Source organism: Nomascus leucogenys, chromosome 11 (assembly GCF_006542625.1).
Source record: "Nomascus leucogenys isolate Asia chromosome 11, Asia_NLE_v1, whole genome shotgun sequence".
In the NCBI taxonomy this organism is placed as follows: domain Eukaryota; kingdom Metazoa; phylum Chordata; class Mammalia; order Primates; family Hylobatidae; genus Nomascus; species Nomascus leucogenys.
Window position 1 is genome coordinate 113,305,532 of NC_044391.1, and position 26,685 is coordinate 113,332,216.

The following is a 26,685-nucleotide window of genomic DNA, read 5'->3' on the forward strand; positions in this document are numbered from 1 at the left end:
GACTTGCTGATGGGAAACATTTGTGTAGCACAAACCCAAATCTGTAGGCATGCTTGCAGCCTAATCCCAGAGTGTCAACAAGCAGATGTACTCATCTGCCATCCCCAGAGACTTCAGCACTGAAGAGTTGTTTCTTCACTGTAAAGTATCAAATTGGTGAGTAATTTTGCTCTTCTACCTGGCTAAAAAAACATTCATTCAGTTTCTACTAGCTTAAAGGTCACTGTATTTTGCAGTCACCCATGCATGCAATCAGATATGGCTCAATGGACTCTGCTCATCTCACAATCATGAATACAATATGATTTAAAGGTCAGCCAACTTGCATTCTGTCAAAAGAGCATAAGGAGGGAATTTCAGCTACGTGGGTCTATATGATGGCACATATCTTGCTGACAGTTTTCTGAATCCACACCTAGCGATCACTGGCAGGAGATGACAGTTCAAGGTCAAGAGTCAATAAATCATTTCATTATATAGTTATTGATTCTACCACATTTAATAAGGAATGTATGCAAAATTGAAGATGTTAAGTCTGGGAAAGATTTATAGAAAAGACAGTCAACAGCTTCTGTGTGGCTTCCAGGAGAGATTAAGGCCAAAAGAGTGAGGTAGAATTTTGCTCTAAATAAGACTTTACCAATAATAAGGGATACTGAAAATGAAAAGTATTTAGCTTCTGAAAGTAGTGTTCCTGACATATGGTTAAGCCAGATGGTGGATTAACACATATTGTAATGTCTAAAAAATTAGGACTTTTTAAATTGGGGCCCACATACTGCTTAAGAAATTGAGCTATCTGACCCTTCAGGACTTTCTTATTTTATTCTCTATGATCAGCCATGAGAGTTCTAAAGGGGGAATAAATGGTTCAGCAAATTTTATCTTGTTCCGTAATACTATCTAGAATCAACAGAACCAAACTATGAACATCTACTTCCTCAAGGACAAATTTCATCAAACCATTAGTTATAATACACATGTTCAAAGGAGCTGAGATAAAAATCACAAATGGCAAATTAATAAAACAGCCATTAAGGAACTTGGACGTAGTTAAAGTGTACATTGAACTGAAACATGACCATGGAGAAGAACCTTGACAGTATGTTATTTGAAGCTATTTTCAGATGTATAGATGTGGCCCAATATGGCACTTTTCATATTCTCCATGCGACTGCTTTCACCTATCCTGACATCTTCAAGTTATCTGAATTTAAGAAGTATCACTATTCATGTTGCACAATTACTAACACTGAATATACTTATCACATTCTCTGGCATGTGGCTTTAAGCTATCCTGGGCATTCAGACAGTTAAGATTCTCGGATGATCCCAAAGTTTCCCTTCAATTATTTGTAACAGTCTTCTGGACTAATAATACTTATAAAACCTTGGGAATAGCCTATGCAACATAGTGAGACACTGTCTCTACAAAAAATAAAAACAAAAAATTAGCCAGGTGTGATGGTACATGCCTGTGGTCCCAGCTACTCGTGAGACTGAGGTGGGAGGATGCCTTCTGCCCGGGGAGATCCAGGCAGCAGTGAGCAGTGATTACACTACTGCATTCTAGCCTGGGCAACAGAGAGAGACCCTGTCTCAAAATAAATACACAAATACACAAAATCTTAAGAGTTAATTCTTTAGAAAGCATTTTATTTTATCTTAACACAATTAATTTGATCTATCAGCAAACTCTACCTGCTTGATGAGCCATATTTACTATCATCACTTTCTGTCTACCATTACAATCAGTGATTATTGATTGGGTTAGTGAAGAGTTTTGAATAGTTTTAACAACTGTTTTGGGGCTCAAATTGAGACTTGATTAACAAATGCAAAACGAGTCAACCATGACTAAAATGAAACTGCTTCAATTATTACATAATGAAGACGGTAGCAAGTTTTTATTATAAGGGCTATGTAAATGCAGCACACTGTACTATTATAATAATAATCACAAGTTCTTTGAGGAAAGGTATGTGATATAACTCCCATCTATGGTCCCTAGCAGAATGTCTTTCACAAAGCAGATGTTCGTTAAATGACAGCTGAATAATAAAACACTATTATAGAGAACTCAAGTACGAATCTAGTATTTCATTTTAAAAACTTGCCTGATTATACTTACATACAACACTGCATGCAGCACCTACTTGATAAACATGTGTGTAAAAGATTAAGTTTGATCAAACAATGGCTCTGAATCAAACTTGTGATATAATTCCTGACTCAGCCCCCACAGAATATTTAAAATATAGTAATACAGTAAAATAATTTTTCCACCACTTCACGAACAGTCAGTAGGGTCTTGAATGCTACCTTTCAATAGGCAATATGGAGGCCTTAGGAAGAGAGGAGTTTTTTTTCTCAGCACGTAGAATCAGGGTCTTAGGAATGACTTTGTGAAAACTCCAGCTTTTGTTGCTAGGGAACATTGATTGTTTTCCATGGTGCTTGTAAAGGCATTATTTGCCCTGATTCTTTTGATGAGTTGAGACTGTTCACACAGTAACTTCAGAATGGAAAGAACAAACCCCTCTCTTCCTCTGGTGGCACTTTGCCTACTGGCAGACTACAAAAAAGGGAGAGGCATGTGAGGTGACCTTCTCAATGTTGTCTGAACAATGAGGCAATCATTACAACTCACATTCTATCAATTTTTATGTGACACTGACCAAAGGCAATTTGGGGCTCCTTTCAAGCAGTTTGCATCAAAAAGACATTGAATGGCATTGTCACCAGCACTACACTACAACAAAAACCAACGACTGGTGTCTAACTAGAGAAAGGCTGGTGTCTAACTAGAAGACAAGAGTGCTTTAGATATGGAAGCCATTGCTCTGATATTTTAAAATACATTTTTAAAACAACATTATTATCGATTCATTTATACAGTCAACTCTATTCTGCTTAGTACTCGAAGTGTGCACTCGTGGATAATCTAAAACATTGAGAATTCAAATAACATTTATATTAAATCTGACATAATAACCTAACGTTTTAGGGTATGCCTAAATTTGCCTTTCTATTTCTGTTTACTCTGGTAACTTTTGAATTTTGTTCTCTGGCCCTGGAAATGCCACATTTAGCCAAAGAAAAACAGTTTTGATTAGCGGATAGCATTAATCATCAGCTAGTTAAGAGTACACTCAGGAAAAATTACAGTCATTATTTTGATGAGTTTGGCATAAGTTACGGTCAGCACAAGAAAACAGGGCACCTGTTCATATTTGGTCACCAGAGAATGTTCTACATTTAATTAACCACTTAATATTTACACCTTGAGAAAAAATTATGCCACAATACAAACATAAGTGTTTTTGATAAATATTCAAATATTAGAAAAATAAAGATTTAAATATTTCAAGTCTATTTCAGCCATAAAATTCTGATCACACTCTCCGTATCTACCTAATTACTGCTAACAATAATTCAAATGACAATAATGATATATTTAGATCATTGTTTTTAAATAATTTATCAAACAAAAAATAGAGGATACCTATAGGTATCTTCTTTTTCTGGAGAATCAAAACATAGTATAAAATGGAAGCTTTCTTTGTGCTGTAAAGAATTCAATACATTATGGGGCAAATAAGTCTATTTTGAAGGGTTTTTAAATTTCTGGTAGACCAGAAAGGAAGGATCCAACTCGGATGTTCATTTATTTAAAATCAAACATAGAAGATTAAATTTATACAAGCCAAAGAACACCTGGCCCTTCCAGAAAGAGAATAGAGCTCTAAATGCTGAAATCAGGTGAAGCATACTTAATTGCTGGTATCCAGAAAGAGCAAAAGTGAGACATGCTATTATATTTATTCTAGGACAAAATATACCATTGCCTATGATTGTGGGTTTTGGATAAGAAAAATTAAAAGTCTTAAGCTCATTGTGAGTCAATAATGGAGCTACTGGGACACAAATCTGTATCCTTTGTCACTCTATGGAAACTCTTCTGTCTCACCACAACTCACTTTTGTCTGTTGATCAAATATTTCAGGGCCTTCAAACTCATATAACATGTTTCTCCTAGAAAGAGCTGCTTAACTTTTCCTAATTAAGAGCATGGAGTGCACCATAAAAATGTTGTCATTGATGAGAACCCACTTTGATTCTGATAGAGAGTAAGTTGTGCTTTTTTGCTTTAGTCATGCTGTGTATTGTCTATAACTCTATTGTACTATTACATTCCTAAATTTGGCTATGACAGGTGTATCAGTTGATTCACCAACTTTCAAGAAATGTTTGACACTATCTACTAAAGCTAAACATAGCTAGCCTATGACTGTGCAATTCTATCCTTATACAAAGTCCCAAGACAAATGACAGTACATGACCACCAAAAGAAAATGACTAGAATATGTTTAGCAACTTTATTCATAATAGCTCCAAACTGAAAATAACCCAAATGTCTATCATCAGGAGAATAGGTAAAGAAATTGTGATATATATAATACAAAGGAATACTACATTGCAATAATAATGAACGAACTAAGATGTACAAAACAGCAATGAAGAAGATCAGATATTTTTAGTTGCATGAGAAAAAAAAGCCAGATACAAATGGCCCATATAGTATGATCCTATTTATATAAAGTTCAAAAACAGAAAAAAAAACAAAATGGTAGTTAATTCTTGACGGAGAGCTTTGTCTGTGAAGGGGCATTAGGAAAACTCCTGGGAGTGGTAGAAGGGTTCCAAATATCCGGATAGTGGTTACACAGGAGCTTTACACATTAGATTTGAGCACTTTGCCTATAAATCATTCCTCACAAGAAGCACATATCATTATTTAGGATTTAGTCTATGCTTGGTATTTATATAAGAACACCAGCAAACAAGATGACAGGTAATTGCATGTTTAACTTTTTGTGTGTGTAAGTCTTTTTAATATAGATTGAGAGTTATGTAAAGTCAGACACCTGTCTAAATTTTGTATTCTCTAGGATGAGAAAATATTCAGGCTCTTAAGAAAGGATGTAAGCCGGGCGTGGTGGCTCACACCTGTAATCCCAGCACTTTGGGAGGCCAAGGTGGGCAGATCACTTGAGCTCAGGAGTTCCAGACCAGCCTGGCCAACTTGGCGAAACCCTGTCTCTACTAAAAAATACAAACATTAGCCAGGAGTGGTGGTAGCGTGCCTGTAATCCCAGCTACTGGGGAGGTTGAGGCTGGAGGATCCCTTGAACCCAGGAGGTGGAGGTTGCAGTGAGCCTAGATCATGCCCCTGCACTCCAGCCTGGGTAATGGAGTGAGACTCTGTCACAAAAAAAAAAAAAAAGAGAAAAGAAAAGACAAGAAAAGAAAAGAAAAGAAAAGTGTTCTCCAACTCTAGAGTGACCAAGGAAATAAAAATGTATGTACCTATGTTGGTTGCTTCTAACTGGAATCAATATCTGTCAAAGTGCTTTCTGCTGCCAACTCTTTCACAAATAATCACTTGTCTTCAAGTAACACAATGATCACCTTAATTTTGATTAATGTCAGCTATGGTAGAAAAGAAAAAAACTTACTGGATAGTCAGGAAAAATACTCTGAAAAATATTACTTAATTCACATAAGATATATATCTCAGTAAAATTAAAATAAAGAGCCCCTAAAAAGATTAATTATAATGAAAAGCATTATATCGAGTGTGCCCTTCACATTATTGCCTTTCTAAACATTGCTCTCATTATACCCTGGGGGAACTGATTTGGTCTTAATGCCAAGGAAAGAAACAATAAGAAACTAAATCACATCAGTTGTTGAATAAAACTGTAGAAATGCATATCCTTGAAAATGGATTTATGAATTATCAATGGATCCAGAGGTTATTTCTGACCAATGGCATATAAAACATATAAAAAATCATTGGATCTCTCTACTTTTCACTGGAGGAAAAATATGTTCTGACTCTGGATGAAGAGATATGGTTTGATTTTGCAGGCTCCTAGGATCTGAACTCGCCCTCTCAATTGCATACTTTACAAAAGTGCTCAGTCACCTCCTTTCACTCTCCAGAAGATAATATTTCTTAGAGCAGAGAGACCATTTTATTGATGTTGGATTTTTGCTCCTAGACATGGAACTAATCCTATTAAAGAAAAGGGAAAGGGAAGGAGGAAATAAAATGATACTGAGAAATCATGACTCCTGGCAAGAGTAACGCATATTACATAAGTGCTTAATAAAAAATATGGCAACAAGGAGAGAGGAGGAAGGGAAAAGGGAAGAACAAAAGTAAGAAAGAATGAAAAAAATGGAAAGAGAAAAGAAATTAATTTAGCTTTAGTTAACAGTAAGAAATGAAGACTGAGTAAAAATTAGGATGTTCTCTTGCTTTTCTGTTAAATGTGTCCAGAATTACAGAATTATTTGAAAAAATTGAAAAAAAAAAAAAAAGGCTGGATGTGGCTAAAGATTGTGGTTTGGAAGGGGAAATGGTGTTATTCAAATTATGTTTGGAGTCTTGCCCTCTCATGTTAATCCAGAGAAAGTCGGATGTTTTCCTGAGACTCTCAGCATAAAAAGATGCAGGAAATTTTCCCCACAGAATGATTTAGGCTATGAAAACTATTCACATTAGAAAAGAAATGAATCATGTATTATTATTAACATAAGATTTGTCATTCATTTATAACTGGTTTAAAACAGCTATTTGTAAAACCACCATAGTATTTTAAAAATTAATTAACTTTAACTTGACAAATAAAAATGTATATATTTATCATGTATAACATGTTTTGAAATATATATACATTTTTGAATGGCTAAATGGAGCTAATTAACATATGTATCTCACATACTTATTTTTTTGAGATGAGAACACTTAAATCCACTCTCTTAGTGATTTTCAAGAATACATTGTTATTAGCTATAGTCACCACCTTGTATAATAGTTCTCTTGAACTTATTCCTCCTATCAAACTGAAATTTTGTATCCTTTGACCAATATCTCCCCAACCTCTCCTCTCCCCAAGACCCAGGTAACTACCATTCTACTCTCTGCTTCTGTGAATTCAAATATTTAGACTCCACATATAGATGAGATCAGGTGGTATTTGTCTTTCTGTGCCTGGCTTATTTCATTTAACATAATGTCCTCTAGGTTCATTTATGGTGTCAAAAATGACAGGATTTCCTACTTTCTTAAGGCTGAAGAGTATTTCATTGTGCATATATACTACATTTTCTGTTTCTATTCATGTTGATAGCCATCTTAATATTGTGATGCATTTTTATAAATAAAATAATATGTATTCAATTTCCTATTGTGTTACAGCCATTCTCTGCGTATTAACACACAACATAGGATATTTGATAAATTTATCATTGAAGATAATCTCAGAGGCTATATAGGAAAATGTACAAAGGATAACTGCATTGAATGTGATACTAGACTACTAATAATCTGTAATTTACCTTTAAACTAAAAATACTTGATTCTACAACGAAGCAAAAGCCAAGATTCTCAGGCTAATGTATAAACATTAAAAGATCCAATGGGAAGACATTAAGTGCTTACATAAAAATGATGAGTTAAAATTCTCTGTCACTTTGCACTATGAAAAGTTTAACAATTCAATCAAAAGAAGTTATAACAAGTTAAAAGTGTGTTTATATAACAAGTAGATCCTTCCTTATGATTTATTTTATAATGAACACATATAAAACTTCAAATTATTTGGAACATTAGGTAACATTATATAATTTTTGCTAAGTTTCAAAATGTTCACTCTGCTAAATGCATATCATGCCATAAGCTTAGAGAGATGAGAGGTATGGATGTGAACTAGTAGGAAGAGTATTAACTTAGGAGGCACACTGATCAGGGTATGAATTGTGATTCCACTGTTTACCAGCTGTGAGATCTTGAGAAAAATACTTTAATTGCTGATGCCTCGGTTTCCTTATCTGTAAAATGTGAATTAACAGTACAACTCTCTCATAAAAGGCTACGGGAAGGATTAATAGAAATACTGCTCACAGCATTTATCAAATAGCTGAGCACGTTATAAGACCTCAATAAAAGGGAATCTATTATTAATGTTAGAGAAAAGTTTAAATTATTAATATTATAAACATTGTGAACTTTTCCCATTACAATCGTTCTAACAAAAGCCAATGAACAGAGCTGGGGGAGAGGTATACTAATTAAAATTACAATCTATCTGGGGAGAGAAAACATTTCAGAGTTTTACTTATTAAGTGCATCCTGAGTAAGCTGAGTTATAGGGGAAGAAAGTGCTATGGTACCTAGAAAGTTTAAATTATCAATGCACAGTAGGGATCATATTAAAATGCATACTGTAGCATAAAGTTTTCCAATCAATTCCAATTCACATTTGGTATAATAAAATAATTAGGTATCTGTTTTACATATCACATGTAAGCACAACCTAATCCTCTATTATTTCTTTATTGTTTGCAATCTCTGATTAGTCATCAATGTAAACCTAACTTTATTAAAACAATATTTAAAATGGTATCTGCCAAAGCTTAAACATATATTTCTCATGTCTGACCCCCAAGCAGTTTTTAACATGAAAGAAATATGTTACATTCACTAAACATAGCCATGCACATACATTTTCCTAGAGATGTGCCTATTATTAAGTCTATGGAACATCTCCAGTGGCCATTAATGTCTTTCCCAAAGTTATATGGCATTTCATGAATGTACCCACCTGGCAGGCCTCTGGCTGGCATTCCACAACAAAGAGTTAAAACATCCCATTAATGAAATTTATAGTGCTTTTTGACATCATTTCTGGTGGGAAGGGAAACTGCAAGTCACTTCTGTTATGGTTTAACTTGTTATGCTATTCCAGAAGATGAATTCATTGTCATAAATATTCAGCTTCACGCCAAAGAACAGTGAACCCAGTTCGTTGGTCCTTGTCCTGTCCTCATCTTCTGTCATAATTCTTACAACTAGCTAGAATGGGGCAGAGTCTTACTTCCCATGCAAATTAGTCATTTACTTTGATTTCCAGCTTCTGACTTATAAATATGCATAATTTGATAATTGTTAAATAATAGAAACTTTCAATAATCTGACCAAGTATACACTGTTCCTTTTAATCTTTTGATACTTTTGCAATAATTCATTGTCTTATTGATTTGTACCCTCTATTCAAATCTACTTCCCCATTACTCATACCACACACACACACACACACACACACACACACGTAAACCTATAAGCAACATACTTGTTACTGTAGAGTCACATATTTTATGTTTACTTATAAATTGTACATATTTTATATATTTAGATAGTTTAAGTAAAATATGCATGTTTACTTTCTTTAAAAATGATGTGCTCTATACTAATTTGCATGTTATTTGGTATGGTATATGCCATGTATTTAAAGCATTTAATGTCAAAAAACATTTCAGCATCAAGTTTCTCTTGCTCCCTTAAAAATGCTCTTTGAGCCATTTTAATTAGACTGAAATGAAATGGATTCCTTAGGCAACAGCATAAAAATAGTAAGTAGCTTTTAAAAGTCTTATTGGAGAATAATTTCAAGTATGGTTTTATTTGATATAATTATTTATGGATTAAACACACAGATAGCAGAATAGATGAATAATGAGCATTCCTAAACTCAGGCAATTTAAACGAAGTTTTCTTGAGCTTTTGGACTTTCCTTTAATTAGCTTGGATCTGGTTTGTGACTATATGGAAATTAATATTTGTTTTCACCATCGCTAGTTTCCAAGTCTGGATTTCAAGAATTATGCTCCTCAGAAAATCTCACCCTTCAGTAACTGTTTCCCATAAGCTCACAAATTGTAATTATGCTCTCATAGACTAAATGTAAGATCCTACTAGTGCTTGGTTTTTGTAAAACTGTAAGAGCAATCTGTGCAAATAATATAATGTGACTTGGTTATTCTTCAAAATATTAAACTAGTACCATTATTGTTACATGCCTTTTCTAATTTTCCCACATTTTATCAGATTAAATAAGTACCTTCCCATATCTTTTGGGGGTAATTTTATTAGTATCAAAAGCCCTGTCAGAGTCTCAGCATTAGCATTTAGCTATAGAACCAGAATTTTCAATTTATGTCCTAGTTTTGCCACCGTGTTATTTAGAACCAATTTCCTATTCAATAACAATCAAAATATAGCCTGTCCATCACCCAGATGATCTCTATATCAACATCAGAGAGTGACAGATGAAGCTCTAATCCCTATATCAGTTGCACACATATTGCTTGTAATTGTGCACATCCCTGACTTTTGAGTAATTTCCCGGAAACCCTTATCCATCATTATCTTGGGATTTTAACTTCTTAAAGAACAGGTTTCTTCATATCTTCTCTTCAGAGCCATTTTAACTTCCACTTACGGTGCAGTGGTGGCTAAGTGTAGTTCATCTATTTCATGAAAAATAGTTTGGTGCTGATTTTGCTGATTGGTTGAGTTAACCAAATGTTCTAGTTATTTGACTAGGGAGGGTTTTTTGTTTGCGTTTTTACTCTTAAGCATAAAAATACTACTTTGCCAGAGGTCTCCCTTGGAAGAGTCTTTCCACGATCACAGGAAAATTGGCTTTCTCCTCATTTCATAACAAGGAATACAAATTTATACTTTATACAAGATTAGGGTGAGCAAATTCTAAACGATATTATTATATTTTTGAACTTCAGCTTGACTCCTGAGAGGGCGTGACATGCAGCAAATGTTTGAGAATCAAAGTCCTAAATTCCAATCCTTACTGTATCCTGTGTGATTCAGGACCAGTGAAGCTTGCATATTGGTAAGGTAGAGGTAAAATTAAAAAAAAAAAAAAAAAAAAAAAGCAAAATGAACAGAAATGTTACAAAGTAAAGGTTGTTTTTGTTTGTTTGCAGGGGAGAGAGAAACCAGGAAAATTTTGCATGAGGAAAAATATAAGACATGATAATAAATATAATTTAAAAAATAGGGCTGGGTGCATTGACTCATGCCTGTAGTCCCAGCAATTTGGGAGGCCAAGGTGGATGGGTCACTTGAGGCCAGAAGTTTGAGACCAGCATGGCCAATATGGCAAAACCCCGTCTCTCCTAAAGATACAAAAATTACCCAGGCGTAGTAGTGCATGCGTGTAGTCCCAGCTACTCAGGAGGCTGAGGCAGGGGAATCACTTGAACCCGCGAGGCAGAGGTTGCAGTGAGCTGAAATCACACCACTGCATTCCAGCTGGGTGACAGAGTGAGACCCTTTCTCAAAAAATAAATAAATACATAAATAAAATAAACAATAGCAGTTAAAAACAGTATAGTTTGTTTATAATAAAAATGTATTTAAAGCATAAGCAGTACGGAGTTGATTCATTTTCTTTAAAATTGGAGAAGGTTAATATTGGATACCTTAATCTTTTGCTCTGTTGTAATCCATATGAAGATTTAAAGGTTTTTGAAGCATTTTATTTTTATACTATTAAAGAAAGTATAAAAACTTTTGGGTGACTCAAAAGCAGATTAACACAAACGGGCAGATTGATGACTAGAAGTTCCTCAAGTAATGATAAATGAAAGAAATTCATGTTCCACATAAAGAGAAAGAAAGCAGTGAACGACTTGTGAAAATCGTGTTCCTATAAATCTTTGAACACGATATGCTGTCATCAATGCTTAGCAACTGAAGAAATATGCGTCACTAGCGAATCAGATTTTATTAAATGTATGTGTGATGTGTGTGTTTGCATTTGCATGTATATTTATCCCCCTTATCTGCACACCATCACTATTACTTATGTAACTGTAGTTATTCAGTTAAACACATCCTAATAGAGAATATAAAATCATTCTCTTGAGAATCTAAGCAAATGACTTGGTTGCATTTAAGATCCATCATGAGTAGCTTTTCCTGTGTCAATTCATTATACCCAAGGGCAATTCCTCTATTTCATCCTTTTCCAAGGTCATGGGTTGAGCTTGATTAATATGACCGGAAAACAGAATCATAAGTGGAAAATACGGGTCTAGTATCAGAAAAGGTTTTGCTAAGAAACTGAATAAGGGAAAGCTTCATAATAAAAATACTGCATCATAAGGTAACAGTTGTATTGGAATTTTAAAAATTATTTTGGGGGTGACGAATAAGAACTGTAACAACAATAGATGTTAAGGCTATGGTTCAATGGCTGTAAAACAATTTTCTATATGTAAAACGTAGCTGACAATATATCCATAAAATAGAGAAAAAAATGAATAGAGCTGAGCACAATTATGTTATTTAAAAACTCCAGAAGCATTAGATTGGAACAAGCAAATTCTAAGTGTATGGGTAAAAGGCACTAAGTCTCGTATAAATATTCATGGCAATAATTTTCCCATGAGAGGAAAAAAAAATGTTTTAGGAAATGTTTGTAAGTAGAAATAGGGTGGTTTTATACTTTCTTCACTAAAGAAATCTGTAGATTGAGGGGATTTTAAAAATATTTCCTCAAAGAAGAAACAATAAAAAATTCCCTCTTTTTGTATAAGATACAAAAATACAATAAATATGTTCTTACCACAAAATAGTGGAAATAGTTTAACTTTAGGTAACGGTTAAAGGAAAAGTTTGCTGAAGCACAGGATGCAGCAATGAAAATAAACGAGGTGTGAGGTTTCACGATCAATGATTCACACCTAGGATTAATGCCAGAATTCTTAATAGCTGATCTCGTAGGTGGGATTATATGTGGCATTCTCATATATGTCTCTAATGGTTGAATGTCTTCATGGTGGATGCTTTTGCTGACAGAAATTACTCAGTAAAATCTGTGGGCTTAGCCTAAGTTTATAATTTGCTGTTACATATTTTTTCTTCCCCAACCGGATCTTCTGTCACTTGAAGAATCTCTACGATAATAATCAATAACCTCACCAATCTCCAAACCAAAATCATCATGTCAAAATGTCCCTATGCCTAGCAAACTAGTTTTCCCCTTGCCAAGTACAAAACCTTCTGATTTGACAAACTACAAGATACCATATCAGGGTAGTTTAGGCAAGTGTGTATCACAGGCATATTCATCTATATTTAGCTGTTTACAGCGTATCTGGCTTTCCCAATTAGGTTGTTTGCCAATGAAGACAAATGTTATATTTTATACATCTTTGATCTCCCACCAAATTTTTACTGTGCTCAACTAATAGTGTTTATTCAGTGGCTAAGAAATCACACTAAATTGGATTCTGTTCATCCTCAACTTGTTAAAATATGTAACAAATCCTTGGACTGGGATTCTTCCTGCCTCAGATTTCACTGTAGAATCAACCCAACGGCTATCATAATACAACCCGCATATTACACAAATCTCCGTATGCAGAATTTATACATGTGATGTAGGAGAACATATTCCATTACTCTTGGACCTCTCAGGTAGCATAAGGTATAAATAGAGGTCCAAGGGTCAGAAACAGAATTTTGGAGAAAACCTGTTATGAGATTTCTCCAGAGAAAGTTATTGCTGTGTTGTAAGTCCCCTTTCCTGCTTCTATGGAGGGAGGGCTGAGAGGTGTTATCTCTCTGCAATGGAAAGACACAGAGGACAGGGCCCTGACTCATTTCTTAAAAAGTTAAACTTTACTAGGCTCTAACCCATGCCAGAGAAATATATAGAGACTGAAAGCCTGACTAGCTGCTTTGATAGCAGAAACAGATAGGAGAGAACTCCTGTATCGAGATAGGACACAACCCCCAGAAGTTGTGAAAACCAAAGATGTATAGGGTTTTATCTGGATCAGATGTAGGCCAAGACAGATGGGGGTAGGGAGTCACTTTGGATAAGCTAAACTGGGGTACAGGGATAAAGGCACCTCACCACAAAGGGACTGGCCATACACCACAGGCTACTCAGGGGCTGAGGAAGGAGCCACAAAGGAATTATCTGCAATAGAAATATCAGTTAAGGGAACTGCGGGTGAGAGAATCCAGCAAGGAATCTTTAAAGATTCCATGAAAACACTCATGAAAGGAAAAAAAGATGGCTTTTATATTGGCCTGGTCTACCTGAAAACCTCAGCTTCAAACGTCGACCATGGCCAAGGGTTTATGAAGCCACCCAGATAAACAAGAACTGTACTATTTTTACACCTCCTCTGCTCTACACATCACCTTGGTCCTGGTAGAGCTAATACAGCATCTAGGTAGTAAGAGACTCTAAGAAAGAGGAGCTAATGTTATACTTCCATTCCCAACCACAGGCTTCTGCACTAAAGCAAACCTCATCTGGGAGAGGATTTAACTGTTGATTACACAAGCTTTTAAGTTTGGATTAATACCTTGGACCCCATTCGAATTACTAATTGGCACTATGTTTGTGATCTAAAGTGTCTGTAGAGCTGTGGAGATATCATGGCTCTGCCAGAGGTCATGTCCAGGAACACATGAATATATGCTACACTGTGATAAAGTGTAAGGAGGACAGAGAGAAAAGAAAATCTTTTTTGCTTACATCATGAGCTTATATCGAACACACTGATTATAAAAAGATGAGTTTTTTAGTTAGTAAAATGAATTCTCCCTACCTAAAGTAATTTTATGTAGAGTCTGACGAGGAAAACTAAATACGTGATATCTCCAGCAGCCTGTGGGACAATCTGAATTGTTTGTGTTTTATGGGGAAAGAAGTGTGTGAAGAAAAAAACAGTAGCAGTAGCCCATGAAAATTCTGCCTTATGGGCTATTTTCCTAAGAATGTGTCTAGCTGATTTTATTAAGGAGGGGGACTGACTGTCAAAGACAACAGAGGTGCCCCCTTAGTACTTGAAGAATTAGAAAATGTGTTCGGATAATAGCTTGAATCCCTAGGTGTGCCAAGAGGAAGGGAGACAGCAGGCTCTTAAACAGTGTTGTTAAAATTCACACTTATTTAAAACACAGCAATTAGCGAACAAACCTTGGTGACAGACTGCTATGAATTTTGTGCTGACTCCATACACATAAATTAAACCATTCCAAGTTCCCCAAATGCAGCTTTTGACATTTGTTTTGTACAAGTATGCTGGCCGTGGGGAGGCATAAACTTTGCTTTCAATTCCTTTGGCAACTGAGCTGTGCATCACTTTGTTAAATTTCTTGTAAGAGATTCAAAGACACTTTTTTGAAGACAAAAGATGTTGTCTCCATTGCACGTTAAGCTCTAAAATGTATTCTAATATGAGTAGTTTTTTTAGATCTGACTGCATACAGTTAAATATTATGTAATTATGGTATATATAGTCGTGTGCCACATAACGATGTTTTGGTCAACAATGTACTACATATAAGAAGGTGGTCCCATAAGATTAGAACACTATTTTTACTGTACCTTTCTATGTTTAGATACACAGATATGACTACATTACAACTGCCTACAGTATTCAGTACAATACCATACGGGTTTGTAGCATAGGAACCATAGTCTATACCATTTAGCCCAGGTGTGTAGCAGGCTCTAACATCTAAGTTTACCTAAGTATACTCCATGATGTTTGTTCAGTGACAAAATTGCCTGAGGTTGCATTTCTCAGATGTATCCCAATCATTAAGTGACACGTGCCTGTAATTTTTTTTTTTCCAATCAAGTGCTCCTCTAGTTGCTTTGGATAAACCCATCAAAAAAGTAGATAAAAACCTCTAAGAACTACTCCCCCATACACACACACAAACATCCTGCAGAAAGGGAGAGAGAAAGAAAAGACGTCAGATTTCAATAATTTCTAAAATGTAAGAAATCTCTCTAACAAAAAGGAATAATACCTCAAAATTAAGTATAAAATCAAATTTTTACTTACAAGCCTTTTCCTTTTAATTATGGTCATTAGCATAAACACTGTTTCTCTTTGAGCTATTTAAGTATAGGATTTCTATTTTTCTACTCTGTACATTCCCTGCAAGAATAGCAAAATAGTAAGTATATAGTAGGTGGTCAGAAAATATAGGATTGAATCAAGCAATATGGCAGTAAAAATAGTCCATTTTAAAATATTGAGTATGACATCATTTTGAGTAATTAAGTAAACATTAATTATTTCATAAACAATTATTTAGTATCAAGGCATTGACTGATAAAATGTTTTCTAACTAAATTGGGCCTTAGCTTAGACCTTTCTTACTGAAAATATGGTCTTTGACTCAGCAGCATTAATCCCATCAATGCCCCATCCAAGAACTACAGAAGAATCAGAACCTATATTTTAACAAAATTCCCAGGTGGTTTATACATGCATTACAATTTGAGAAGTGCTAATTTATACCACTGGTTTTCAACCAAAACTACGTGTTAAAATCATCTGGTGTTGTTTTAAAAAATAAAAAAAAAGGGGGGGAAAAGAAAAAAAAAAAAACCTATTCCTGGGCCACACTCCAAACCAATTAAATACGCGTATGAGTCCAGGGATGAAGTTTCTTTTTTAATGCTCCGTGAAGTTCTCAGGTGAAGCCAAGTTGAGAAACACTGATTTAAACACAACAATGAGATATCATGCTGGCTATGCTGGAATTTTCTGAAATAAATGAAATTGAGTTTTGAAATTAAATCAGAGGAAATAAACTTCTAATACCATATATGAAAACTTCAGTAAGACATTATGTAATTCCCTACAGATTTTAGGATCAAATGGAAAGACACATTAGTCTAAATATGCCCTCTAAGGCTCATAAATGCAGTCCAACAAAACATCCTATTCTTATTCTTCTTTGACTCAAAATCATCTTAAACAGTTAACATCAGTATGCAGAATAAAACTGAGCTTTAAAGTTCTGCAAAATTAAAGCAAACTTTCCTTACTGAGCCTAAAGAGGATCTAATGTTGCGTCCTATTTCATCTTTAAAGGCTGAAACACTGTTTTCCCTTAGGAAAAATCAAATGAATCAATCCTCCCATCAAGTAAACTAATATCTCATTATGACTTAGATTCTTGTTAAAAATTTGGCAGAGTATTCCGATTTGTTTTCATAAATCACCATAACTATATAGCACATCCAGAAATCTCCAGAATGAATAAATATTCTCCAAGCACACGATAACTAAATTGACCTAATATTTTGTGTTAATTCACACCATCAATAAAATGACTTTCAAAAAGGAAGACTTTTACTAAAAGCTAAATAATACAATTGCCTGGGTATATCATATTTTTTGACAATATTGATAGAACAAAAATAAGCGATGATTTTTTTTCACAATTAATGTGGAATCCAAAAGGGTCTAAGCAAAAAAAGCTTGCATTCATAATAGATAAACCAGGAATGTAGAAAATATGAATTCTATTTTTAATTCTGAAGAAAAGGGTAAACAAAAATTCAAAAAGAGGGTAATTAAAATAATTTAAATGATTTATTTTCTTATTTAGTCCTCTAATCAACGTAAGGAAGTAGCTATTATTACCCCCACTTTCCAGAAGAGGAAACTGATGTACAGAGAGGATAGAAACGTTGCCAAGGTCATACTTTATACTTTATTCAGTAGAATCTTATAATGATTTCACTCTTAGAGTCTTTGCTGTCAGACAGACCTCCGTGAAAATCTCTAACATACTCCTGGTTATCAAGACTCTACTTCCCAACCAACAAGAGTGGAATTCCAGAAGTCTAGCCCTAGAAACTTAACAGCAAATGTCTAGTGAACCTTAAAACGTGGCTGGGATCCACCATCTGATGCCAACGCTTTGCCTCTGTCTCTCTAAATGTTCTGGTCTACATCAAGGCCATTCAGGTGTGTTAGAATTCACTAGGTATATTCAAGTATACAGGATATCATCAATGCTTTCTAAGGACATAATCAGGCTTGCATCATTTTCACTTTAGAAGTAAGTTAAACTTCAGGGATTTTTTCATATTTTTTAATCAAAAAGGGAACCATTGAAGATAAAGGACAAAACATAAAAAGTCCTTGCTGTTTAAAGATTGACAAACAAGGTAACTTAAGTATGACATAACTTTGCTCACTTTAAGAGTTGACCTGGAAACATTTCTTTGTTCAATAATAGAGTCAAGTCTTATCTCAGATGATTTTTTTAACCTATTATTTTTCAGCAGATGCATCTGTGTAAGAGGTAGTAACATCCGATGTTATATTCCTCCGTGTTGGGAGTTCACTGGCCACTCAAACTGCAGAGTCCACAATTGCAGGCAGTGCTATTCAGATGGACTAAGAATCAAATGAAGACCCAGGAGTTGTGTGATGTGATGGCCTCATATAAAGGGTAGATGGCTCTTTCTTCCTTAATTATTTCTCATGATAAGTATTGATAAAGCATCAAGGGTCAGCAAAGTATGTCCCACGGGACAAATCCAGCCCACCTCCTGATTCTGTAGAGCCATGAGCAAAGAACAGTTTTAACATTTTTAGATAGTTCAGAAATTAAAAAGAAGAATATTTGATGAAACCTGAAAACTGTGTAAAATTTAATTTTCAATATCCATAAATGAGTTTTTTTTTTTTTAACACAGCCATGCTCATTCATTTACTTATAGTGTATGCCTGCTTTTAAGCTATACACCAGAGAGTTTGGTGTATACCATGGCAGAGGTGAGTAACTGTGACAGAGATTGTGTAGTGTAAAAAGCCTACAATATTTACTATCTGGATCTTTAAGCAAAGGTTTGCCAACCTCTCTCTGACACAATAATGAAAAAAAGAAATGTCTTTCAGCTTAGCAAATATGGCAGTGACTCTGTTACTTGCTCTTTCTTTTGGCCTGAAAATAAACTGAATCTCTGCAAGCTTCCGTTTCCTTTTATGCATTGTGGGGATAAAAGAATTGGCTCATAGGAAAGAATTCATTTAGCAGACTATTCGTACATAAAAAGCACTTAATAAATTAATGTTTTCCTTAAGTTGGAAGCACTTAGCACCTTTTCTCCTTCTCTATCTGCCAAAATCATACTGGTCCTTCACATGCATAACAAAATACTGTATTTTCATACAATCTTCTCTGACTGCTCAGGTTAAATTAGTTGCTCCCTCTTATGTTTCCACAGCGTTCTGTTTACTAGTCTGTCATACTATGATCCTTAATCTACCTTGTACTTTGGTTATGTCTAAGACCCTTCTTAAATGCAGATATTATTTCTTATGAATTTCATGACTTGCATAAGGTTAAGCACAGATAGGGCCTTATACATAAGGGACATTCAATGTTTACTGAACAAATGAAAAGCTGAATGAAGATGAAAATCAACAACCAAGTGGGGGTATTTAAGTAGGTTTACTGCCCTCCCAAATAATAGGCAACATGTTAACTAGGAGGTTCAGTCAAAGGAATGTCAGGGAAAGGCTTTCTCCAACCAGTATCAAATATTAGACTCTGTCTAACTTATATCTTGCTATATTTTACCTATGAAGACATATATTCCACTTGGATTTAGGGTGTAAATTAAATTATGTCACAGCAATAGCAACTGCCAGAGTCAAAAGAGGCATTTAGTGAGAAAATGGTAGCTAATAAAATGAATACGTTAATCAGGAACTTTGAATACATTCCATTTTTTTCTGCTGCTCCATCAGTCTTACTCCATCCTGTATTACTAACCCAAATGGCTTTATTAACCACGTTCTTTTCAAAAGTCAATTTGCTCTATCTTTAAACACCACACACACACACACATACATACACACACATACACTACCTCACACATGCACAAATACACTTTTAAAAAGCTAACAAAAGGAAAAGAACCTCAGGAAAAAAAATCTATGAAGTGACTTATATCTCAATAAAGCTCTTATTAAAGTAAAAGCAATAAAAACCTGAATTATAAAAGAGAAATAAATCTCTTCTCATTGGTTATCTGCTTCAAGGAACCGATGCCTTGAGGAATCAGATGTTTCATGCTAATTTAAATTTTTGGCACCCATAGGCTTCGATTACATGAAATCTGAAAGATTGCTTTCTAAATAATGACAACAGATTTCCTGACAATGCGAAGAACAGATGTCACCAAGGTAAGCAATGGAGGTTTAACTGAGTCTTGGTCCTTGGAGAGGTGATTTCGTCTGAGAGGGAATCACAGGTTACATAGTTGATTAATGCATCTTAGATAACTATGCTTGACTGGCTGGCAGCATAGCATCTCCAGGAAGAACCCCAGTGTATCGTCTCAATGCTCTGATCCATCTTTATGCCAAAACATGATGTGCAAGGTATAGCTGCAGTCCCCATCTAAAATTCCCATGCATTACACTTTTCAATGGCCACAGATTAAAGGTATTTAAATACATGTTATACTTGCATCTCCAATGAGAGTTTAATAAGAAGATTATATCATCTATTTTTAATGAGAATATTAACAACATTAGCAGGGGCCAAGAAGATTCTCCAAGTCTATGCAAGAGATTATATTTATAGATCTGTTTTTATATCTATCATCTATCTATCTGTCATCTATCTACCTAAATTACCATTCAGTCCTCTCTTTTCCTGTAATATATCAGCAGAAATGTTATAGTAGTAAATTTGGCATTGTGGACATTTATAAACATTTGATTAAAACCATGGATTTCCCTTCCTGAAAATATTCATATGCACATACATAAATTTGCTGTATAATTTACCTAAACTATTCACGGACTCCCAATGTTAAAAATGTTATAGCACATTTTAAATTATAAAATATGATTTCTGTGCTATTCAAAATCATAAAAACCCATTATAGATAATTTTGCAACAAAAATCACAAATTTCTAACAATGCACCTTTAATAAGTTTAACACAAATCATAGTTCTCCTTCCACATCACATATTCTCTATTCTATAAGTTGCTTGACCTCCCACTTTGTAAGAATCCTTTCTGTTTCTCTTTGAGTATTCTTGTTCCCCCAAGGGATGGACATCTCAGATTTAAAGACAAAGCTTTTATTTTAAAACATGAATACACAACCCAGCACAATACTATGAAATCTCAGTTCTTCCTAATGTTTAACGTAAATATTTCCTATGCCAGATGTAGCTATTTTCCTTGTCACTTTTGCATCATAGGCTAGAGGATTATAAACTGATTACCCAGACTGCACTTCTCTGCCCCACATACTAGCAAATTCTGCTGCTTCCAATTTTCCACAAAGAGCTCATCCTTCAAGCATCTACTCTTTCACCATCTGGGGAGCTGTGGTGGCCTTTATCTAAAACTAGACTTAACACCAGACCTCTAGATGTGGGTTTTCAAATGGAATAAGAGGTCATGTGGGATAGAGAGCTCTTTCCTTTCATACCATGTGACGGATGATATCGTTTGGATATTTGTCCCTGCCCAAATCTCATTTTGAAATGTGATCTCCAATGTTGGAGGTGGAGCCCGGTGGGAGATGTTTGAATCATGGAGGCAGATGCCTCATGAATGGCTTGGGTCATCCCCTTGATGATAAGTGAACTCTCTCTCTGAGTTTGCATGAGATCTGGCTGTGTAAAAGTGTGTGGCTTCTCCCCTGCATTGCTCCTGATTTTGCCATGTGACATGCCTACTCCTCCTTTGCCTTGTCATGATTGTAAGCTTCCTGAGGCTTCCCTAGAAACCAAGGAGATGCCGGCACCATGCTTCCTGTGAAGCCTGCAGAACTGTGAGCCAATCAAAACCATTTTCTTCATAAATTACCCAGTCTCAAGTATTTCTTTATAGCAGTGCAAGAATAATCTAATACAATAGCCTACTTTAATAAAGTTTGAACTTTGTATGCAAATGTTACACATTTCCGTTTACCACAGCAGATCTCATGAAGGCTACCAGGAGAGAAATAAGATGTTAAGTGCATTGCAGGAGCTGACAAACTAATTCTGGATGAGCCAAGTCACAAAAAATTAAGAGAATTATTATATCTTATACTTTATGTATCCTCCACAATTTCAGCAAAGGTAAACTAAAATGACAAATATGTTTCCACACTTACATAACCCGTATATTCCTCCAGATTGTAGAAGAAAAATGCTATGCTGAAATTTTTAAAAAGAAGGAAAAAAGGAAAGACAGATGAATGGATGGAGGGAAGAAAAGTGGGAAAAAAGGAAGGAAGGAAGGAAGGAAGGAAGGAAGGAAGGAAGGAAGGAAGGAAAATAAAAGAATCCACTAATTCAATGGGAAGAAAATAGGGAGATATAATGGGTGTTGGTGGGATGTTAGAATTCCACCAAAAACACCTCAAATTCCATTTAAATTGATTTGATATGTTGGTTTTTCTTGCCTTCCTGAGTTTCTCAGATAGTATATTGGCAGGCAGCCTCATTACCTGCAGTAAGGATGGTTCTTAAAAAACTGGACCAAGATCAATCAATTAGACATTGCCACAGATTTCTCTCCAAGTGTCATCTAAAAATAATTAACTCTGGCATGAAATATCATGGACATTTTATAAGACATCCATGCATCATTTTTGGTTACCAAGGAAGAATAGGCCTCCTGTTTGAAACTACAGAGCCTTCTTCATGTCAATGTATTTAATAACATCCAATACATCTGCTGGCTTTGTATGAATTCAGAGGTTCAAGCACTCTTCAAATTCTTTTCTCCTGTATTCTGTGTTATTTGCCCATTAAACTTTTTCTGAGTCGACATAAGTATCTGCATTGTTGAATGCTGTTCTGTCAACCAGAACTATTGTGACTCTGATTCTCAGCCCATTTGCTGGAAGTTACAGTAGCAAGGCTGAAACGTTATAACAGCAAGGCAAAGTCTGATTTGGCTCTGAATTCCTGATTTAAACTCCCACCAGCGTAACCCACCCTTCTTTGAAATCCAACCTACAAAGCCTAACTTACCATTTCCCACCTACCTGCCTATCTCTAGCTTTCCCTATCACCTCTGCCTTCCTGCTTTCTACTAATGGTATCTTCCAACCTTTACTTAATTTACTGCTAACTTTTCCTTTAGATATCAATTCAAATAGTTCTGTTTGGGGGGGAAGTCTCCCAACCCTCATCCCCAAATTAGATCAGTCCACTCTCATGTATCACATCTGAATGTTTTATAAACAAACACAAAGGCAACTTAATGCAGGAGTCTTAATGCAGGACATTCAATATGTCCCAAGGAAGAGGTAGAGAAGCTGAAGACATTAGTTTTGCAGCACTGTAAAAAGAAGTATCCCAAAGGATTCAGGGTTTCCCAGGCTACAGACTGACTCCTTGGTTTATTGAGACGTCTTAAAATGGCTCTTCAAAGCTGATCTCCTAATTGTGATTCTTGCCTAGAATCTGATCTGGTCCTACTCATTCCTCTTATCCAGTTCTAGGGTTTTCTGGGAAGACAGGAGAGGGAAGAATATTGACTTTCCTCCAAGTGATATTAGGAATGACTAATAAAACTAATGGTGAGTCCTGGAAAATTCAGGGAGCTGCATTAAAAAATTAATGGCCCAAGTTCCTTGGAGTCAACTGAAAATGAAATAATCACCCAGAGACAAATCCAAATTTTTTAAAAAAAGCATTTCATAAAGACACAGTTTATTCTAGGAATTGTCAGTAACTGTTATTGCTTTTTTGTGGCAGCTATGCTTCAGGGAAGGCTCATTTCGTTTCAAGCCTAACTTAGTTCCATTGCAGACAAGGAAAGGGGACGGGGAGGTTATATGTTCATATTATCTGATTTTGTGAAATTGCTATGTCAAAATGTAATCCATTTCATGAAGATAAAAAAACTACTTGAAAACATTTTTTAAATAAAATAAAACATAACCAATGAAATATGGCTGCATGATTACAGGGCACAGTTGAACCTAATTACCAGCAAGTTACAAACCACTTCAATGAATATAAATCCTTAACAATGGAGAAGGGGGCTCTATGAGTATATGATATGCTTGGTACTCTTTTAAATGATACTTCTCTATTTGAGCAAAACAAAGAAGAAACTGCATAGGGATGAGGCAAGATAACTGTGGCTCATTTGTCACAAGGCTCCAACTGCTTGATTTGTCCCTGTGTGTCAGAGAACGTGCACATTGAAAGAGAGGGAGCTCTCCATCACCAAGAGAGCCCAAAAATAGCCCAACTGATCATAGCCATTGTAAAAACATTCATGGATGAAAGGAAAGATCCTTTCCCAGTCTGATGCTCCTTGACTTGTGATTTGCTAAATTTGACAAGCCATCACTTACACAACCTGTTTTGTAGACAAATCCTTCCAGTTTCAGAAGAAAAAATGTCATCTATCTCAACCTCCATCTCTTTTTCAAACCTTGATAGATGAGAAGAAAATGGTGAATACATTTTCAGAATCAGTTTTGCAAGACTGGTTTCAAGGAAGGAAGAGAACAGGTGAAGTGGATAGTGCCACACTTCCCACATAATTAAGGGCAAGTTAGTTTTATCACTTTTGGGTAAAGTGTTCCCTATGAGGGGATTTACTCCTTTCATAAGAAAGTCAATCTCTTCTTCCAACAAAAGCTACTGTACCACTTATGCTGTTACATAAATGTGTTAATGGGGAAATCCATTCAAACATCTGCACTAAGCACTCTGTATTTATACATATGAATGAGATTGAGAGACACTGCCATTCCTACTGTTTTAGCTTCCACTATAGTGGAAAACGGAAAATATATACAATATACTCTGATCCAAGGAGAAAGAAGGAAACTTCACAAAACACAAACTTGTTAAAAAATAAAGACAAAAAGACCAAGTTTCCCTGGGGCTGAAGCTGGGTTATGGGCACAGACAAATGTGGAGCCTCTGAGAGAGTCCTGCATGCTAGGCAATATTTAGAATTCTTCCTCCCAATAGCTCAGGATGCATTCAGATGTAAGCTCGAGGAGTCACGCAGCATCTCTTGGCATTATTGGTTGTTTGCACATCCATGTCTGTAGCTGGACTGCAAACCATTCTCAAGGTGGTAAACATTCTTCCCTGGGGCTTTGTGCATGGTACACCCTCAGTAAATGTTAAATGAATGGACATATATCTGACACTGGGCATGTCAAGGCTTTGGAAAATTTACTTCCACTCCTATAAAACTTTTTCTTTAAAAAATGCTTGCAAAAATAATAGATAGAAGGATTCAATTTGTGTTTGCAACCTTGAGACAGCAAGCTGAGGAATTGGTTTGTCTGCTTGCTGCCCATGTCCTTCCTGCTCAGTGGATTGATTCAAGGATTTGAGTCTTCAGGATGTTAAGTGAGTGAATAAAAAAAAAAAAAGTAGAACTGAAAACAATGAAAAATGCCTGTTATCAGCATCATAATGATTGATCACCATCAGCCAGATAATTATATAGGCTGAAGATGATTTTTACAAACATAAAACCTAAAATAGATGCCTCAAGGTTAACACATCCTAATTATCTTTTGTGACATCGTATAAACACTCTATACTCTATTTTTAAAGGTACTGCTAAAGAAAAAATAAAAAGAAGTAGAGTTAATAAAGATTATTTGCTATATCCAGAGATATACTGAAATTCCAGAATAAATCTTCCTATTGCATTATTACCTATCAAGGTAGAGCAGAGTAAACATTCCACCAATACAAGAATCTTTGTAAAATAACATATTTAGTATGCACTTACCAAAATATTACAGTGAGAAATTCAGTGACAAGTATTTATGTATATAAAATGTGTAGAGTAAGCCATACCAAAAATAAATAACAGAGAAGGTACTTCAAAAATTCCATATTTGCCTACTGTTTATATACCTCACAAGAACTATACCTATTAACACACTTGAGAGAAGATACATACTAATAAAAATAGGAACGTGGTCACACTGATAGCTAATCAGAAAAACTATTTGGTGTAAACCAGGGTAGTCAGGGTTTAAGAATTTGGCAAGAAAGAGAGGAAGAGAGAGGAGAGAGAAAAGGGGGGAGAGAGAGAGAGAGAGAGAGAGAGACAGAATATAGAAGAACTGGTTTCTACTTACGGCTACTATCTAATCCCCTGGCTTTTCTGAAGTTGAAGCCAATAATATGTGAGTACTTTAAGGATATGTAAGCATTTGTCCAAATTAGCATGACTGATGTTCAGTTAAGGACATAACAAGGACACAGTGTGGCACTAAAGGAACACAGTTGTTAATAACATAGAGCTTTTGCAAATAAACTGGTTTCCTTCATATTAATCACTGTGGAGGGCTTCACATTTTCTTTGTCCAACGATGCCATCAGTACAAAGCCTATGGTTTAGGTGTTTCTTTAAATTATGCTTTAAGAACCTAGGGCAGGTCCTTCAACTGTTCTTACAGGGAAAAAAAAATACATCCTAACAAAGTGAAAACAGATCTTTCAAATAATATAGATAATAAAGCTGCATATTAATGTTTTAGATTAAAGATGCTTAGTATCTATTATTTCTTTTGTTCAGTACCTGGCATGAGAGCTATCTATAAGTAATCAGACTTTATTTATAGGTAAATAAAATTTATAGGAAGCCACTGGTTTAGACTGAGCTCTTGCACCAAGCCCAACAGACCAAACCAAGATGGAGTCACTCATGCTGAAATTCCTCATCACCAAGCCAAAACTAAGTTGTTTATTTGACCTTTTAAGCAATCAGGAGAGACTCACAACCCCAAACAGGCCAGTTTCAGCTACTACAATAAGGAAGTTCCTCCTGCATTAACCTTTGCAAGGAAAGTAACTTTGAAAAGACCAATTTGCTTTTTGTTTTCTATTTAAGTTTTCCTCTACCCTTTTCTGTTTGTAAAACCAAACTCCTCTGTTCAGCTCATTGAAATATTCATTCTATTTTATAGAATGTGAAATTGCTTGATTCTAGAATGGTAAATAAAAAACAA

General features: G+C 35.3%; 1 protein-coding gene and 1 long non-coding RNA gene across 3 annotated transcripts in view; one reads left to right on the top strand and one right to left on the bottom strand.

The window, feature by feature from the left end:
* Positions 1 to 26,685, bottom strand: part of FGF12 (fibroblast growth factor 12) — a 599,372-nt gene that overhangs the window by 111,437 nt on the left and 461,250 nt on the right. The gene's annotated exons all lie outside the window — the stretch shown is intronic.
* The window catches only part of LOC105740548, a 44,628-nt gene that overhangs the window by 10,249 nt on the left and 7,694 nt on the right, over positions 1 to 26,685 (top strand). Inside the window, exons 2-3 of the long non-coding RNA XR_001116598.2 lie at positions 17,997 to 18,166; positions 19,765 to 19,908. This is a non-coding gene — a long non-coding RNA (uncharacterized LOC105740548). The remainder of the gene's footprint in view (positions 1 to 17,996; positions 18,167 to 19,764; positions 19,909 to 26,685) is intronic.